This window comes from Camelus bactrianus, chromosome 20 (genome assembly GCF_048773025.1).
Source record: "Camelus bactrianus isolate YW-2024 breed Bactrian camel chromosome 20, ASM4877302v1, whole genome shotgun sequence".
Classification (NCBI taxonomy): domain Eukaryota; kingdom Metazoa; phylum Chordata; class Mammalia; order Artiodactyla; family Camelidae; genus Camelus; species Camelus bactrianus.
This window is the reverse complement of record NC_133558.1, coordinates 18361392-18379409: the sequence shown is the minus strand read 5'-3', so window position 1 is coordinate 18379409 and position 18018 is coordinate 18361392. Positions and strand designations below refer to the sequence as shown.

General features: G+C 38.5%; 1 non-coding gene across 1 annotated transcript; it reads right to left on the bottom strand.

Moving 5' to 3' along the window:
* Positions 1-5907: 5907 nt before the first annotated feature.
* Positions 5908-5989, bottom strand: TRNAS-GCU (transfer RNA serine (anticodon GCU)). Its single transcript has one exon. It is a non-coding gene; the product is annotated as a tRNA-Ser (tRNA).
* Between the last annotated feature and the right edge of the window lie 12029 nt (positions 5990-18018).

Sequence of the window (18018 nt, the reverse complement as noted above, 5' to 3'; positions counted from 1 at the left end):
CTCACTTGCAAAGACCTCAGTACAAACTTTCCTAAAAACTGTATAATGGGAATAAGTGCTCAACTTCTCTTTGACTTGAATAGACTATTTAAATATGTTATTCTCTTCCATTTTGGATGCCCATCTGTGACAAATAAACAGAGGTTTTATATTCGTATGAAACTCTCAGATATCTCACTGACAGTTGATTAGGCTCTCTACCTGGTTTATGTGTGTCTGTTAAGTAGGTCAACTAAAGGACTCAGGTGGGTTCTAACCTAGGGTCAAGGGGACAGCACATTGGACTTCCCTGTAGTTAAACAGCTCTGAGAAAGACTGGCTCCCACTTGCCTGTGTTTGGAGAAAGATTCCCCTATAGCAGTACTTTGATGAGTGCCTGGGACAGAAGGGATTTTTTTTAAACTTAGATTTGGGAATGGCTACCGAGAATATGTAAAACGCCACTCAGCTCAGAGACAAAAAGAAATGCTGACTGCATGGCTAGCTGAAAAGATTGAGGGTCACCTGAATCTGGAAACAGGTGCATTGGGATACTGGCTGTACTATATGTTATAAGCTCAAAAAGAAGAAGGAGGTGGAGGAGGTTAAGATGGAGGAGGGGGAGGAGGAGGAAGAGAGGAAGAAGAAGAAAAAGATTTGGAGAATTGGTAACAAAGAGATTGAGGGAACTAGCTGGTATGTGGATAGGTTCAGTGTAAATATATTTGTGTCCCATAAAAATCTTCACTAACCCACCATGTAAGAGGTTTCAGTAAGCAAGTGGGCAAGCTGATCTACCCTATGGATCAGCAAGTTTCTTTTTCCAGCAGTCTCAGCGTTTGCTCAAGAAGCTTTTGAACATGGTGATCATGAATACCATGATGCAGGATATGCATAAGCTCAAAAGAAAAAAATCTCTTTCACTAAAACTAATCCAGACACCACCACTGTTGAGGGTTCAATTTGCAAGAGCTGCAATTAATCCTTAACCCTATATATGGTGTAATATCCCAGTGGGAACAGTCAGTCACCTGGTGGCAAGCTGATTACATTAGACTCTCTCTGACGGAGAGAACAAAATTTTACTTCAAGGCAATAGACATTTGTGTTGGATCTGGATTGCCTTTTCACGCCTGCCATGCTTCTGTCAGTACTGACTTGATGAAAGCCCTACACACACCAGCCCCAACTTAGTTGGGCACTGAAATGAAATGTTTTTTTCTTCTAATCTCTACTTTTAATCTGGTATTTGTGAATCCTTCTTTCCTGTCCTTTAATGATACCTTGACAAATCGTGTAGCTTTGTGGTCAATTTCATGTATTAAATATTTCATCCAGTTTACTTTTAATTTAAAATTGTACTATCTAGTGAATGAGTTATACAGCCACAGATTCAAAATACAAAAAGTACAAAAGAGAATACATTGAAAAATCTCCCTTCGATTTTTCTCTTCTATTGAGCTTGATAATGGTGTTGCAATTCCATAGGAAAATGTCCTTGTTTTTTAGAGATGGGAACTGAAGTGTTCAAGGGTGGTATGTCATGATGTCTACAATCTACTGTAAAATACTTCAGCAGAGGAAGAGAAAGAGTGAGAGAGAGAGACAGCACAAATATGGCAAAATGAATGATTATAAATGTAGGTGAGTACATGGTGTTTGTTATATATTACACAGAAACCTCTGGGAGTAACTGTGTTTCAAAATTCAGATTTTTTTTAAGACTATAAAAAAAAAAATCCCAGTTCAGTTCACTTCAAGATTTGCCTCAAATGGGTTTTAATGCCAAATTTACAGGGAAAAAGAGTTTTCAGAAGTTCATGGATTTTAGAACTGTGGATAAAGGATCCTGGATATGTACTAGTCTCTCTCTCTCTCTCTCTCTCTTTCTCTTTCTCTCTCATTCTCTCTTGTCTATTTAAGTGTTTTCAAATTTAAAACATTCTTAATAAAGATTTCCATCCTACTCCTATACTCAGTCACCTAATTTCATTCCAACAGCCAAAGCTTTTGATTTCTTCTGTAGGTTTTCAGAGATATTTTGTACACATAGAAGCAAATATTTATTTAAAAAATTTCTCCATGATTTTACACAAATAGTAGAACATTATGTACACAGCTCCCTATTTTGCTTATTTAATTTAACAATAAATCTTGGAAGTTTTTCCCCATAGCCATAGACATAGATCTGCCTCTTTACTTTGACAGCTGTATAATATTCCATTATGTAGATTTATTTAGCCAGTCCTCTACTGATGAGCCACTATGCTATTTCCAACTATTTTCTATTTTTGAACAATACTGAGCTAAATAGTTTCATACACATGTTATCTTACACATGTGTGAGTATATCTCTAGGGTAAATTCCTAGAAGTGGAATCTCTGAGTCAAAGAATATATGCATTTATAATATTATAAACATTACAAATTGCCCTCAAAAGTAGTTGTGAAAATTTACAGCTCTCTAAAAATATCTGAAAGTGATTCCACCCCCAATCTTCATCAAACTTTTTGATCTTTGCCAACATGATAGGTAAAAATGATATACTATTGTAGTATTAATTAGCATTTCTTTAAATATGAAAAAGATTGAATATTATATATATTATATATAATATTCATGTACATTTCCTTACTGTGAATTTTTTGTTCATACCCTTTCCCCTTTTTCCTTTTGTGGTGGCCTTTCTATTGGCTCGCATGATCATTGTATATTAGGGAAATTAGCATCTTGTGATAATTTGGATTTTTTCCACTCTGGTGGTCTTAGTTACACAGAAACTTTAAATTTTAAAGTAGTTAAATTTACTAATCCTTTACATTTTCTGTGATTCCAAGAAAGGTCTCCCTTGTGCCAAGACTATAAAAGAAAATTCTCATGTGGTTTCTTCGAGGATTTTTATGATTTTATTATTTTTCCTATTTAAATTTTGGAACCACCTGGAAATTATCCAGTTGTAAGATGTAAGGTGTGGATTACACTCTATTTTTTTCAGATGTCTATCCAGATGTCCCAGTACTGTCTATTGAATGATCTATCTTTTTCTTCATTGACTTGAAATGCCAGTTTTACCAAATGCTTAAATATTTGTGCCCACTTCTGGATTTTCTATCCTGTTCATACTATAACATTTTACTTATTATAGCTTGTAATAGGCTTTAAAATCCAGAAGGCTTATGTCTTTCTTGTTATTCTTTTCTGAACTTTCCTGGCTACTAGTGCTTGGTTACTTGTCACATAAACTTTAGAAGCTATTTATCTAGTTTGAACAAAATTGTATGTTAATTTTTATTGGAATTATATTAAACACCCAGACCAACATGTAAAGAAAACTGATAGGCCTTTCTCTCCATATCTTGGGTCGGTCAGCAATAGTTAAAGTTTTCTTATTATTGATCTTGTAATTTCCTCTTAAATTTATTTCTCAATTATTTTATATCTTTTGTTGCTGTTGTAAATGGGGGTCTTCCACTATGTGAGTGAGTGTGAAGACAATTGATTTCTCTTGTTTATTTTTATAAATATATTTAATTTTATAAACAAATCCTTGGGTACTTTCATTTACCTAATTAGATGATAATTTTAATTCTTTCTTTCAAATTTATTTCTCTTGTTAAATGCATTGTCTAATTCCTCCAGACAATATAAAATAATAGTAGGAAAAATGGACATTTTTCTAAAATGTTGCTAACTTCAAAGAGAAGGCAGATAATGTTTTCTCTGAAAAGCAAGATAATATAACTTAGATATGTTTATCATGTTAGGTAAGGAACCATCTCTTCTTTTGTTAAAAAAATTTAATACATCAAAATGGATGTTACTGTAATAAAATGCCTTTTCCACATCTATTTAAATGCATGTATGCTGTTTGTTTCTACTTAGACATGTTAATATGCTGAATTATGTTTAAAGATTTTAAAATTTCAAATATTTTTTATGCTCGTTTCTATTTTGCTGTAGTGAATTATTTAGTCCTTTAATGTGCTGCTGCATTCTGTTTGCTCCTATTTTATTTAGGATTCAGCATAAATGAGAATAAAATATGTGGTTTTCTTATTGGTAATCAATTCTGGGTTTCACGATCAAATATTCGGATCTCCGCTCCACCCCAAGATAGAATATTCCCTTATTTTTCTATGTTCTGAAACAGTTTTAAATGCTTTGGAGTTATCTGTTCTTTAAATTTACCTGTAAAATTGTCTGATTTTGGGCAGGGGGAGCGGTAGTTTGTTGACAGCTTTATGTCTTTGATTGCAACTAGCCTGTTCGGATCTTCTATTTCTTCTAAGGTTGCTTTAGTATATTATATTTTCTAAAAACACATACCTTGCAACGAGGTTCTTTATATTATTCTGCATAGCGTTGAGTAGCGTAGGCTCTTTTAGTTCCATCTGCATTTGCGGTTACAAACATTCCTGCCACCACTGGCTGTGACCAGAGACGGAGAGCTTTGCAGAAACTCACCCCTGAGAGCAGAGGGGACCTCAGGGTTGAAACTGGAGTGGAGGGGCACGCATCTCCCCCTAACCCACACCGTTTCAAGGAGCGCGCTGTTCCAGCCAGGGTATTTGAGGGTTCGCGGTAACTGCAGGTGCAAGCGAATGAAGAAACCAAAGAATTGGGCTCGGACCAAAAAAGGGTACTGAGAGAGCGGAAGGCGGAGGCCACAAGATTCCGGCAGGGGAGTGGGAGCGCAGGAGCAGCAGGCCGGCAGCAGCCGAAGCTGCCAGTTCATTTCACTTAAACATCATCCTGTTGTGCAGCAGTTAGCGTTATGGGCTTTGAATCTGACAATCGGAGTTCAGATCTTGATACGACTTTTGGGTCCACTATTGCATTTGCCTCTCCAGTAGGTGACTTGGAGTAGTCCATCTCGCTCCTCTTACGAGTAACACTCTTTACCGACGTAATGGTTCGTAAATCAACACAATCCCTATGTAGGAAATGTGGCAAAAATTTTGCAAATGAACACACCCCAGAACACAGCTCATCTCCTTCCAGACATTTATATTATAGCACCATATCCAAAATGATATATATATTCAGATATAAGTATATTTACCTTTTTTTAAAAATAAGTAATGTCTATACACATTGTCTTGCACTATGCTCTTTTCCATTTAACAGTATATCTTGGAGAGCTTAATTTTATGTGGCATATTTGTATCTGGAATGACACATAAGGGCAAATAGTGTCTTACCAGTGGGAAGGGTAATTGGTGCCAAAACTTTGCTGTATAGCTTTTTTATACTTTTTGAATCATGTGAATGTAGTACTTACCACAAAGTGGTACTTAATTAATTAATTAATTATAAAATGAAGAAATATCTTTTTCTTTTTCTTTTTTCCTCCAAAGTTCTCAAAGTCGAGATGGAAAGGCACAGGTAGAAACTATACAACATTAACATTTTTATTTGCTTTTCTCAGGAAGAAATATTTAACCCTAACTGAGAATGTTTTGTAGTGTGTACTTGTTAATCTTGTCAAATCTCGAAGAGATGCTCACTCCTCATCAAAGACAGGCATCCTTAGATAATAACTATTGTTTTTAAAGTTACTATAAGAGATAATAGACAGAAATTGCAGTAGAGAAAAAATTAGCCTGAAAATGCCTTAAATAATCCACAAGGCTCAGTATACATAATTTTGTGTACATTATTCTATAGAGAATTTTATCAGTTCCTCTAAATTTGTTAGGCAATGTTTTTCTACGGTCCTCAGTTCTTCAGTTATTTCCTCCATGGGAAATTTCTGCTAAGCAAAACTTGTAAGGGAATGAAAATTTGGTGGGAGAATGAAACATGAATCAAGTAGGTCAATTAATAAATTAAAATCACAGCCACGACAAACACTAGCGAAGAAGTGGAGAACAGGATGGTGAGATCTCGCCAAAAAGAAATGCTCTCCCGTCCCAAGCTCAGCCAACCGACGAGGATGGGATTCGAACCCACGCGTGCAGAGCACAATGGATTAGCAGTCCATCGCCTTAACCACTCGGCCACCTCGTCCCACAAAAATCCTTATTGACTCAACTTCTTCCTGTAGTACTGCCAGACGTTTTGTAGCCATACATAATTCAATCGCTCTTTCCCTGGCTTAATCGCAACCACAGGGTGAGTCCATTGTCTTAAAGTACATTTCACAACCACCACAAAACTGATGAACAACACTTAGAGTGCTAAAGTTACTTGACAAATACCTAAAAACAGGTGGAACCAGGCCTGACACACATTTTTGGACGCAAGCCAACCCTGGCTTGCCGACTCCTCTCCAGCCTCCAGCTCTGAGTGTCCGGGTGACAAACACCTGGACCGTCACAGGATCCCTCTGCCGTTTCACCCCGCATCTGAGGGACCGATTTCCCCACCTCCTGATTAGAACTTCTCCCGGGTTTCCCGTTTTCTGAGTGGTACCAGAAACTTGGCTCTACGATTTCTTTCCACTTGTTTTTGTAATATACCCGACAACAAGGAGACGCCCTCTTTTAGTCTTTAGTTACCCTCTCTAGGATTTGGCATTGATCTGTCTGTGATAAATCAGCAACGCTTGAAAACGTGTCTCGGAAAAAAGTAGAGGCGAACAAGAGCCTTAACGGGAAGTCGTTTGTATCGTGGCACAAGACTGGCTTAGCCTGACTGCTATAAATGCTGAGAAGAGCGGGTAGGGTTGACAATCCCTGATTCAGGACTCAGGGTGCAGGTCCTGGTTGTGGCTCTTTCCTAAACTCCATTAACTAAGCCTGAGTAACCTCTAATGTCCCTTCCAGCTCTGACAATCTCTGTGATAAAATGACCTTCAAAGCCCTCTTCCGCTTGTGAGAGTTTGTGCACTTTTAAATATTTAGTGCAGAATTTTGGAGTTTGAAATGTTCTTTTCTACAAAAATGTGTGTCTTTTTCCTCTCTAGGAAATCTCAGCTCTAGTCTCAACTTTGTTGAGAGGTGCCTTTGCTCTCTCACGCGAGTTCACCAAATTTCAAATATCTTCGGTCAGCACAAAACAACCATCACAGGTACTTCATCCACAATACTGAATGAAACAACCTTATTTGTTCCTTTGAGTGGGACGAGTATATTGGTACACTTTGAGTCATCCCTACTGCTCACACTTACCTTGCAGAGACTCAAAGGCAACCTCATTTCACATCAGTGACTCAGAACTATTCCTAGGGGAAGCAGGTGGGACAGGGGTGGCGGGGTAGGGAGTTTCTGCTGTTAACTAAGAGTTTCACTGAAGTTTGACTTAGACCACTCTCTCTACAGCAAGAAGGCAGGGAATATATTTGTTCTGGTCTTATTACACCAGTGTCAGTGTAAGCAAGTAGTAGCTGTCGTTCATAGATTTAATATCAAATCTAAGCATTAGAATTAAGGTACCTAAAAAGGATATTTTCAATTAGCTAAACATTTTAGGTTAATAACCTAGTTTTTTTTTAATACCATAAAGTTATGATGAGTATTAAACTAGTTAATATCAGTGAAATTCTTAGAAAATTGTCTTGCAAATAGCAATTGCTGTGTAAGTCATTTGATATTATGGTAGTTGTTTTTATTACTAACAAAATAAATAATAGGCTAATAATTAATTAAGTGAAATTGTACTCAAGAAAAAACCGAACAGGAAAACAAGTACCAAAAGACATGTACGTCAATTTACAGAAGAAAATCAAATGTTTAATGATGTAGTGAAAGATGCTCTGCCTAACTTATATAAGGATATGTCATTTAAAACAATAATATATCATTCTCCTTCCCCTGCTCCCACTGTAGATTTCTGAAATATTGTCCATGCAAGTGTAAGCTGGCCCAATCAGACTGAGGGATAATTGCATAAGATCTATTAAAATTTACAAAGTTCATATCATCCTTTCCCCCTTCCTTCCTTCCTTCTTTCCTTCCTTCCTTTCTCCCTTCTTTAAACTCAATAGTCAACCTACTAGCAGAGGATTATGCTAGAGAAATGCCAACACTAGTGTGAAAAAAATATGCATATATACGCATACACATACATTATATATAGCACAGTGGAGCACTACTTTCAATAGTTAAGCTGTTAGAAACTACCCAATATCCACCAAAATCGAGTGTTGAGTTAAGTAACTTATGATTAAGTAAAACATTCTAATATGTGATCATTAATAAGACTAATACATATCTACATGTAGTAATCTACAAGTGTTTTCCCACTGTTAGGTTTTTTAAAAATCGACAACCTAAAGGCATGGAGATAAAGCTACAAAATTGAAAAGCATCGTGGTTCAGAGGTTGACAGCTGCATGAGAAGTGCTCTCCGGCCCACAGGCCGCAAGAATTTCCACTCGACGGTGAAGACCCCTAGACAGCAATGCCCCCACGCTCTAAGCTTTAGCTCTTACTTTATTCCCAGAAAAGTGCAGAAGGCCGTGGAGCACGAGTTGGTGGCGATGCTGCTAAACCTGACATGCTCCTGGGGGTGGGGGTGGGGGCGGGCGGGGGACGCGGTGGGGATGGAGCGCTCTCTGTAGGTTTACATAATTCCTGGTTTCCGTCTTCTAAAGTCTTTCATAGCTGGGAAATAATAAAAATGGCAAATTCCTCCATAGCGCCCACTCTGCCGATCACTCTCCTAAGCGCTTTACAGGCATTAATTCAGGGAATCCCAGCACCGCCTGGTAAGGTGCGTCCCGCCCAGGATCCCACGCAGAGTGGCCGCCCTGAGGTTCACACCGGGCACTCAATCTCCACCGTCCATGCTGTTAACTAGCGCGCAGAATTTCAAACGCTTTCGAAAACTGCACATGATTTTCCATTAAGACTCAATGGAGACGCGATCGAGTTTCAGAGTGGTTTGTTTTAGGGAAACCTGCGGTGTCAAAAGTCTTACAGCGAAGCAGAGCTAAGGAAAACCAGAAGCCATTCTTAGGACCCAATTTGCCAAATACCATACCAAAAGCTAGGAAACGGAATCTACTCAGTATGCAGGTGGAGGCCTCCCTCAATTTTTCTGGTTGCTTTTGAAGAATATTGCTCCGGGCTTCGGTTCCCTAGATGGGGAAAGCTGTGATCGTAACTAGCCCTATAACGCGCTCCTCTTGGCTCTTCTCCCCTGCTCACAAACCCCACTCAAACCAGCTGCCCAGAGCTAAAATTTCAAAATTGTCCCTGTTTGCAGCCTCCAGGGAGCCGCGGACCAGTTCCTGTCCACCCTCTCCGAGACTTGTCCCCAGACGTACGAAGAAAAATCGATGGAGAATAACTGGTGAATTGTAGGGAATTTCGGCGGTGGTGAAGTGGGTACAGCCTTTCTCGCTCCTGCCGGGATGCGCACTTGTTTCTGAAATGGTGTGAAATCCCAGGAAAACTGCCCAAAATTCCTCCCTTCGGGTGTATAGCCTCCCGTTCTTTCTATAGGTAAACTGTTAATAGATGATCCTGGGATTTCAAAATATTCAAAGCGAGCGGGTTGGTGGCGTTAGGGTAAATAATGACCAAGCAGAGGTTCCAATATTTTCACGTGTTAAGATTTGGATTCTAGCAGAGCCATGATTTTCACCTACCCAAGTAAGTAGCTTTCGGACGGTCACAAGACCATAGACCTTTCTTTCAAATCGTCCTCCTTCTCTGTTTCTGGGAGACCAAATATAGGAAAAATTTGGTGAGGAGCATGGCTGATTTGTTCTCTTACTCAGGAATGCTAATGAGCTGGATACAGGAGCTTCTCCGAAATTGGCCCAATGCTGGAGCACTCATTCCCTGGGTATTGGTTCGACCTTGAGATTAAGACCCCCATTCCTCTGCCAACTGAGACTGGCTCTGTAGTTGAAAAAATTGCTTTCCTAGAATCTCTGATGAATCAATGATGATGATGATGATGATGATGGATTTTTGGCCCACATTTCTTTATTTTTAAAATGGTTGTTTATTTTTAAAAGACATTACAGGGGAAAGAGTATAGCTCAGTGGTAGAGCGCCTGTCTAGCATGCACAAGGTCCTGGAGTACCTCCATTAAGAAAGAAAGAAAGAAACCTAATTACTGCCCCTACCCCAACAAAAACAAAAAAAGGACATTCTCTTTTATGACAATACAATTATTGACTCAGGAAACTGAATACTGATGCTATACTATGATTGAATGGATAGTCCATGCTCAGATTATGCCAGTTGTCCTAATAATGTCTTTTTGTACATTTTGTTCCAATCTAGAATCCAACTTAGGCTCACACATTGAACTTAGTTGTTCTAGTTCTTTAATTTCCTTTAATCTAAAACAATTCTTCATTGATTCTTTGTCTTTCATAACACTGATATTTTTGAAGACCACAGGCCAGTTGTTCTATTGAACCCCCTTCTTTAAATTTGGGTTTGTCTAATGTTTCCTCATGATTAGATTTAGGTTATGTTTTTTTGTTTGTTTGTTTGTTTTTTACCAGGAATACCACAGAAGTGATAATGTGTCCTTCTCAGTGAAGGAATCATTCTAGGAGTCGTATGGTATCAGTTTGTCCTATTAGTTGTTTACTTGGTTAGGCTATTTTCTACCAGATTTCTCCACAGCAAAGATCTAACTTCCATTGGGTTATGTTTATTTTCTTAATTGAAGTATAGTTGATTTACAATATTGTTAGTGTCAGGTGTATAGCATAGTGATTCAGATATATATATATATATATATGAATATATATATTTTCATTATAGGCTATTGAATATGGTTCCCTGTGCTGTACAGTAAATCTTCATTGCTCATCTATTTTGTGCATAGTAGTTTATATCTGTTAACCCCATACTCCTAATTTATCCTTCCCCCTCTCCCTTTCCCCTTTGGAACCAAGTTTATTTTCTGTGTCTTAAGTCTGTTTCTGTTTTGTATATAGATTCATTTGTATTATTTTTTAGATTCCACACATATCACTTAATATTTGTCTTTCTTCCCTGGATTATGTGTTTAAACTTAGGCAGGGTGGCGAGGAACTAATCACCTGGAGCTCCAGGATCAGCTCCTTGATGTGTGTCTCTGGCCTCAGCCACTGATAATTAACTCACAGCTGCACTAGACCCAGGAATAGCTTTTCCTTCATTCATTCAATATTTATGGAGCAGCTAATACATGTCAGGTACTGTCTGAAGTGCTAAGATATATTAATGAGTGAAACAAAGATTCCTGCTCTCAGCCTTCTGGATAGGGCTCCCTTTACAAGGTCTCATCAGTGACTCTCCTGAGGCATAAGAAAACAGGTAGCAGAGAAAACTAACAAACACAGACTTTTGATAAGAACCAAACTTCTACCCTCACCAAGCTATAACGGCATGCCTAAATATCCCCATCAAGGTGATGTCAGTGAAGGCCATGGGGACATCTTGGACTTCCACTCCCACTTGGCAATTATAAGGCACCCTTACACTTCCCTGTTGGGCCAGTGTGAGGAGGCTTAGTGAAGTGTCAGAACTTTCACCATCATCCACCAGTAACAAGGTCACCCTCACTGTGGTGTCAGCACAAACCATGTGGGGAACTGGGCTCCTTAGCACTCAGAAGTAACCAGGATCTCTCCACCTGAGGTGTTAATGGAGGCCCAGTGGTGGTGTCAGTGGAGGTTAGGTATCAACCTCTTGCAGTGATGAGGTAGTGCCCTCTCTTCCCCTGCCAGAGTGGTGTCAGAGAAAGGCAGGTTAAACAGAATGTTTTTTTTTTTTTTCTTTAAATGGAGGTCCTGGGGATTGAATCCAGGACCTCCTGCATGCTAAGCACACGCTCTACCACTGAGATACACCCTCTCACCTAAACAGAAGGTTTGAATAAGATCCAGAGTCTCAAAATATAATACAAAAATATCTCGGATTCAGTCAAAAATCCTTCAGCATACCAAAAAGTGGGAAGTTCTCAGACTGAATGAAAAAAAGACAATCAACAGATGTTAACACCAAGATGACAAGCATGTTGGAATTATGTAACAGATTTTAAATCAGTCATGACAAAAATGCTTGAGCAAACAATTACAAACATGCTTGAAACAAATGAAAATATAGGAAGGTTCAGCAAAGAAATAGGAGCTATAGAGAACCGAATGGACTCTTAAGAAATTAGAAATATAATGACTGAAATAAGCCCAGTGGATGGGCTCAGTGGCAGAAGGGAAGGGACAAAAGAATGAGTAAACTGGAAGGCAGAACAATAGAAATTACCCAATCTGAACAACAAAGAAAACAGACAGGGGGAAAAAATATGAAAAGAACCCCAGGGGTCTGTGGGACTATAATGAAAGATTAATGTTCATGTCACCAGAGTCCTAGAAAGGGGGGGGGGGAAGTACTAGAAGAAATAATGGTTAAAAATGCCATAAATTTACTAAAGAAATAAACCTACAGATTCAAGAAGCTGAGCTAATCCTGAACAGGATAAACCCAAAGAAGCCCATACTAAGACACATATACCCATGTTAATTAAACTTTGAAAAACTAAAGACAAAGAAAAATTCTTCAAGTAGCCAAAGAAAAACTACATCTTATCTGTAGGGGAAAAAAACAGTAACTGAATTTTTTTTCATCAGAATCTATGGAAGTCAAAAGGAAGTGGCACAATATTTTTCAGGTGCTGACAAAAAGAACTGTCAACCCAGAATACTATACTCTGCAAAAATATCCTTCAGAAATGAAGGGGAAATCAAGATAATTTCAGGTGAAGGAAAATCAGGAGACTGTCACCAGGAGAGCTACCCTAAAATAATGGCTATAATAAGTTATCTAAACAGAAAGAAAACTACTTTAAAAAAAAAACCTTAGAGCATCAGGAAGGAAAACAGAACATGGTAAGCAAAAAATATGGGTATATGTAATAGAATTTCCTTCTCCTCCTGAGTTGAAATGAAAATAAAAGGACGGAAAAAGATATACATCATGGAAACATCAATCAAAGGAAAGGAGGGGCAGTTTATTATTTTGCTGGCTGTCTAGATTTAAGAAAGTGTTGAAGAAAATGTTACTGATGCAGATTAAACTTTAAAATGTGTCACATCTATAGCTGTTATATTGTGGACAGTACAAAAATGAGGAAATCTTTTTCCAGTAGTTGAAAACTATTACTGGCTTTAGCAAAGAAGTCCCCTCACATCATTGACTTGAGGGACATATGCAGTGCTGAAGCTCAGAGAGGTTTCAGTTGTGTCAATATCATTTGTAGGTGGTGGAAAATGCTGGAATGAAAGGCTTGCTTTCCCCTCTTCTTTTACATCCTTCTCTGTTGTGAGCTCAAGGAGCTGCGTTCACAAAAGATATGTATCCTCTGTGTTTCAGTCGTGATGGCCAAACTAGATTTTGATCTACTGGAGGTCAAAACCTCTATGTTCTCCACATCACTTAGAATATAATATATCCTTTATTCAACAGAAAATGCTAGTTCTGGGGGTGGGGATCAGGAAGGGTCTGCAGGCCACCCACTTCCGGTCAGAGGCTTGGTTAGGTAGCCAGGGTGGGAGGGAAACAGAGACAACTCACCTCACACATTCCAAGCTCTTGGATGTTCCAGTGACCTCAACCGGCACTAAGAGAAGCAATTTCAATATTAGGCTAAAGCTAGTTAGAAATCAAAATGACTTTAAAAAGCAAAACATAAGAGCTTATGAATTCAGTAAAAAAAAAAAAAATACATACATTTACAGCTACCCCTGTGTACTTTTTCATTGTATTAACTGACATTTCATTGCATTTAACAGAAGTAATCACAGGTAAACTTCTTGCTGATGTTTATTTTTACATTCTCAACTTTTCCAGCATACATGATCTTCGTCACAACTTTTCAATGTGGTATCTCTGATGTTCTTTAAATAATGAAGTTCACAGAACATTTTATCTCAGTTAAGAAAAGAATTCTGGATTCTACTTGAAGTTGTCACCAAACATCTGGGCAAGGAGTCATTTTAGTGGATTCTCTGGTGCTTCATCAGGGCTGAGCTTCCACTGTGGGCTCCACCTCATTCCCCCTGCTGCTGGGGCCTGGCACAACGTGGCCTCTCTGATGCTGGATCAGTGTGGCTCTCTGCCTGTAGGCCTTCCCACACTCTTCACATTTATAGGATTTTTCCTCAGAGTGGACTCTCTTATGCTTATTGAGATTTGACTTACAGCTGAAGGCTTGCCCACATTCAGAACATTCAAAAGGTTTCTCTCCTGTGTGGATTTTAAGATGATGACTAAGACCTGTCTTCTGACTGAAGGCTTTGCCACACTCTTTACATTGGTAAGGCTTCTCCTTGTTGTGAATCCCCTGATGTTCAATGAGATGCTCTCCCTTCATGAAGGCCTTGCCACACTCAGGACACTGGTAGGTCTTATCCCCAGTGTGGATTCTTCTGTGGTTCCTCAGGCCAGTTACCTGAGTAAAGGTCTTCCCACACTCATCACACGTATACTTTTTTGGTTTGGGAGGGTTCCCGTGCTTCCCTCCTAACTTGTGTTTATTAAGGCCTGAGTGCTGACTGAAGGCATCACCACACTCTTCACACTTATAGGGCTTCTCCTCAGTGTGGCTTCTCTGATGTATGATCAGGGTTGAGTTCACTCTGAAGGTTTTTCCACACTCCACACATTCATAGGGCTTTTCCCCTGAGTGAATTCTGTGATGTATTATAAGTTCTGAGCTGCGGCTAAAGGCTCGTCTACATACAGGACATTCAAAAGGTTTCTCTCCAGTGTGGATTCTCCGGTGTTGGTTAAGGCCTGCATACTGAGTGAAGGCTTTCCCACATACTTTACATTCATAGTTTTTCTTTACTGTGAATTCGCTGATGCTCGGTAAGATTTGAACGCTGCCTGAAGGTTTTCCCACATTCATCACATTCATAAGGTTTCTCTTTGCTGTGGAACTGCTTGTGTGCAGCGAGGTCTGCACTGCGGCAGAAGGCTTTCCCACAGTATACACATTCAAACGGTTCCCTTCCAGCCTGGAGACTCTGATGCTTTGTAAGGACCTACCTCTGACTAAAACATCTGCCACATTTATTACATTGATGGGACTTTTCTCCAGTGTGGATTCTGAGATGTTGGAAAAGGCCTGCTTTCTGACTGAAGTCTTTGCCACACCTTTTACACTTATAAGGCTCTTCCTTGCTACGAAGCCCCTGATGCTGTGTAAGTTCTGCATGTCTGATGAAAGCCTTTGCACATTCTGTATCCAGGTACAGTTTCACCCCAGAGTGGCTCCTCCTATGCATCTGAAGGCCTCTTATCCAGGTGAAGGTTTTTTTACATTCATCACATTCATATGTTTTTTCACCTGTGGCATCCCCATCCTGCATTTCAAAACTTCCACTAGGCTCATGGTCTCCTCTATATTTGACATGCTGAGACACAGTTTCATGATGTCCACCAGACCCCTCCCTATATGGTTCTGTTCCTTCCCAAGGTTCCTGCTTCATGTCAAATGTCAAGTTCTCAGTCCTCACACCACCATCTGAAACAACAGACCAGACAACCAGAGGAGAAAAGGCAACTCAAAAATAATTTAAGAGACAGACAGCTAGAAGGGTTAGTCTTTATTTTAGATTTAACAGAGGATCTTATATCTTTATTTAGTGTCAGAGGTTCAGAGAAATATGTCAGTCAAGTAGAAGGAGTGGGAATAATACAAGTGCGGGAGTAAAAAAGAATAAAGCATGGCTGAATTCCCACAAGAATGTGGGAAAGTAGACAGGATGTCACTTCCATGATTACATAAGACTGTAAGTTCCACCTTCCATAAGACTTTCTCTACTGACACTCCCTTGCTGGCTTGCTGGCTCTGATGAAGAAAGCCACCATATGGAGAAGCCTATGTGGCAAAGAACTGAAGGTAGGTTCTGGCCAGTAGCCAGCAAGGAACTGAGGCCCTCTGTCTAACCAACAGAGAACTGCATCTTGCCAACATCCAAGAAAGGTTGGAAGTGGATCACCCCAGTTACAACAGATGAGACCCCATCCCTGACATCTTGACTGTAACCTTTTAAGAGACCCAAAAGTGGAAGACCCCGCTAACTCATACCCAAACTCTTGACTCACAGAAACTATGTGATAATAAACGTGTGTCGTTTAGTTGCTAACTTTGTGTAATTTGTTAAGCTGCAACTGGCAACTAATATACCACTACTACAAAAATACAAAGCTTCCTAACTATAAGAATTAAAACAATTAAAAAGAGAGGAGGGAAAACAAACCACACATTGAAAATCATATGCATGTACACGTATATCCATCTATACATTAACACATACGGTTGTGTATATGTGTGTATATGTTTATACTTATATATTTGTGTATATATGACATGTAAAACAAAAAACATACAAAAATTATGTTAAGATCAAATATAACTGCCCTATCAGTCATATCAATAAATGCAAATGGCTTAAAATTTATCTATTAAAAGAAAAAAACTAGATTTGAGCACAGAGCAAAACCAACTCTATTATATATACAAGAGATACATCTAAAATAAAATGATTGAAAAAAGTTATGAATAAAGGATGAACAATAGTAAATTAACCAAATGCAAATGAAAGAAGGCATCATGATCTCAATTTCAGGAAAAAAGGTGAAATTCAGGCCAAAACCACAAAATGAGACAGAGTACTTTGTAATGTTAAAATAAAGAATACAACTTACAGTGATGATTTAATAGATATGAATAATTATGCAGAAAATAACAGAGAGGCAACTTTCCTAGAGTAAAAATTACAGATGACATAATGAGACAAAACAAATAGTAGACTTTAATTGTTCTCTCCATCTAAAAAACACCAAATGAGGGGAAGGGTATAGCTCAGTGGTAGAGTGTGCACTTAGTATGCACAAGGTCCTGGGTTCAATCCCCAGTACCTACAATTAAAAAAAAAAAAAAAAAAAAAAGGCACATTTTCCCTACACACTAAGGGGAAAAAAAACACCAAATGGACAAATAAATAAATAAACATACAAAAGATTTACAAAATGAAATCACTAAATTAAATCTTATAGATAATATGTATATTAATTTCTGTATCCTGAAAATAGAACATCTTTGCACATGTGCAGTGACCATTAATGAAAACTTACTATTTTGGGGATCACAGGAAAGCCACAATAAATTCTAAAAGGTGTAAATAACACAAACATTCTCCGATCACAATGCAATAAATCTAAAATCAATAACAAAATCAGAAAACAAACAAGCCCTTCCATCTAAAAACTTTTAAAACTTCCAAAAAACTATTGGTTCAAAGGCAAAATACAAACATACACTTCAGATTTCCTAGAAAATAACAAAAACAATACATTTCAAAACATTTGGGACTCATCTAAACCAGTGTTCAATGAAACATTCACAGCATCAAATATTTATATCGGTAATAGATATATAGATCCAGCTCAAAAGTTAAAAAACAAAAAGGACAACTAATTAACCAAGATAATCTGCTCATTTAGACATACTTTATTTGCTTTTCTCCTTTCTGTGTCTCATTCCCCCGTATGCTTCCTGGGATAAATAAACAAGGAGAAAATAAGGAAGGAATTAGCAAAGAGAAATGCAAAAACAAAACACAATATAGAAAAATGACGGAACATTGTGGTGGTACAGCAGAATTGAATACATCAATATGAACTCCTATTTCTTTAGGAAAAAAAAATGTACATCTAGCTCTACCGATAAAATGTCCCAGAAGCACTATTGCCCTAGTGATAAAGAACACCCCTAGCACCCAGATTTTACACTTCAATAGTATTCTCCATAAAAAGGAACCAAGGCTCCTTCAGAAAGGGTTGATGCCAGATCTGGGTATAGGGAAAGTATAAGGTGAGCCAGGGACAATTAATTTTGTTCAGAAAACAAGGATTAAAAATTAATAGGGTCATGACAAGAAGAGACAGGAGCAAGAGGGAAGACATCCACACAGGGCAAACACGTGTCAATCTGAGCATTAAAAGGAGAAATAAATGGGAGGGAGGGCATATCTCAGTGGTAGAGTGCACGCTTAGCACACACGAGGTCCCGGGTTCAATCCCCAGGACCTCCATTAAAATAAATAAATAAATAAACCTAATTACCTCTCCAACAA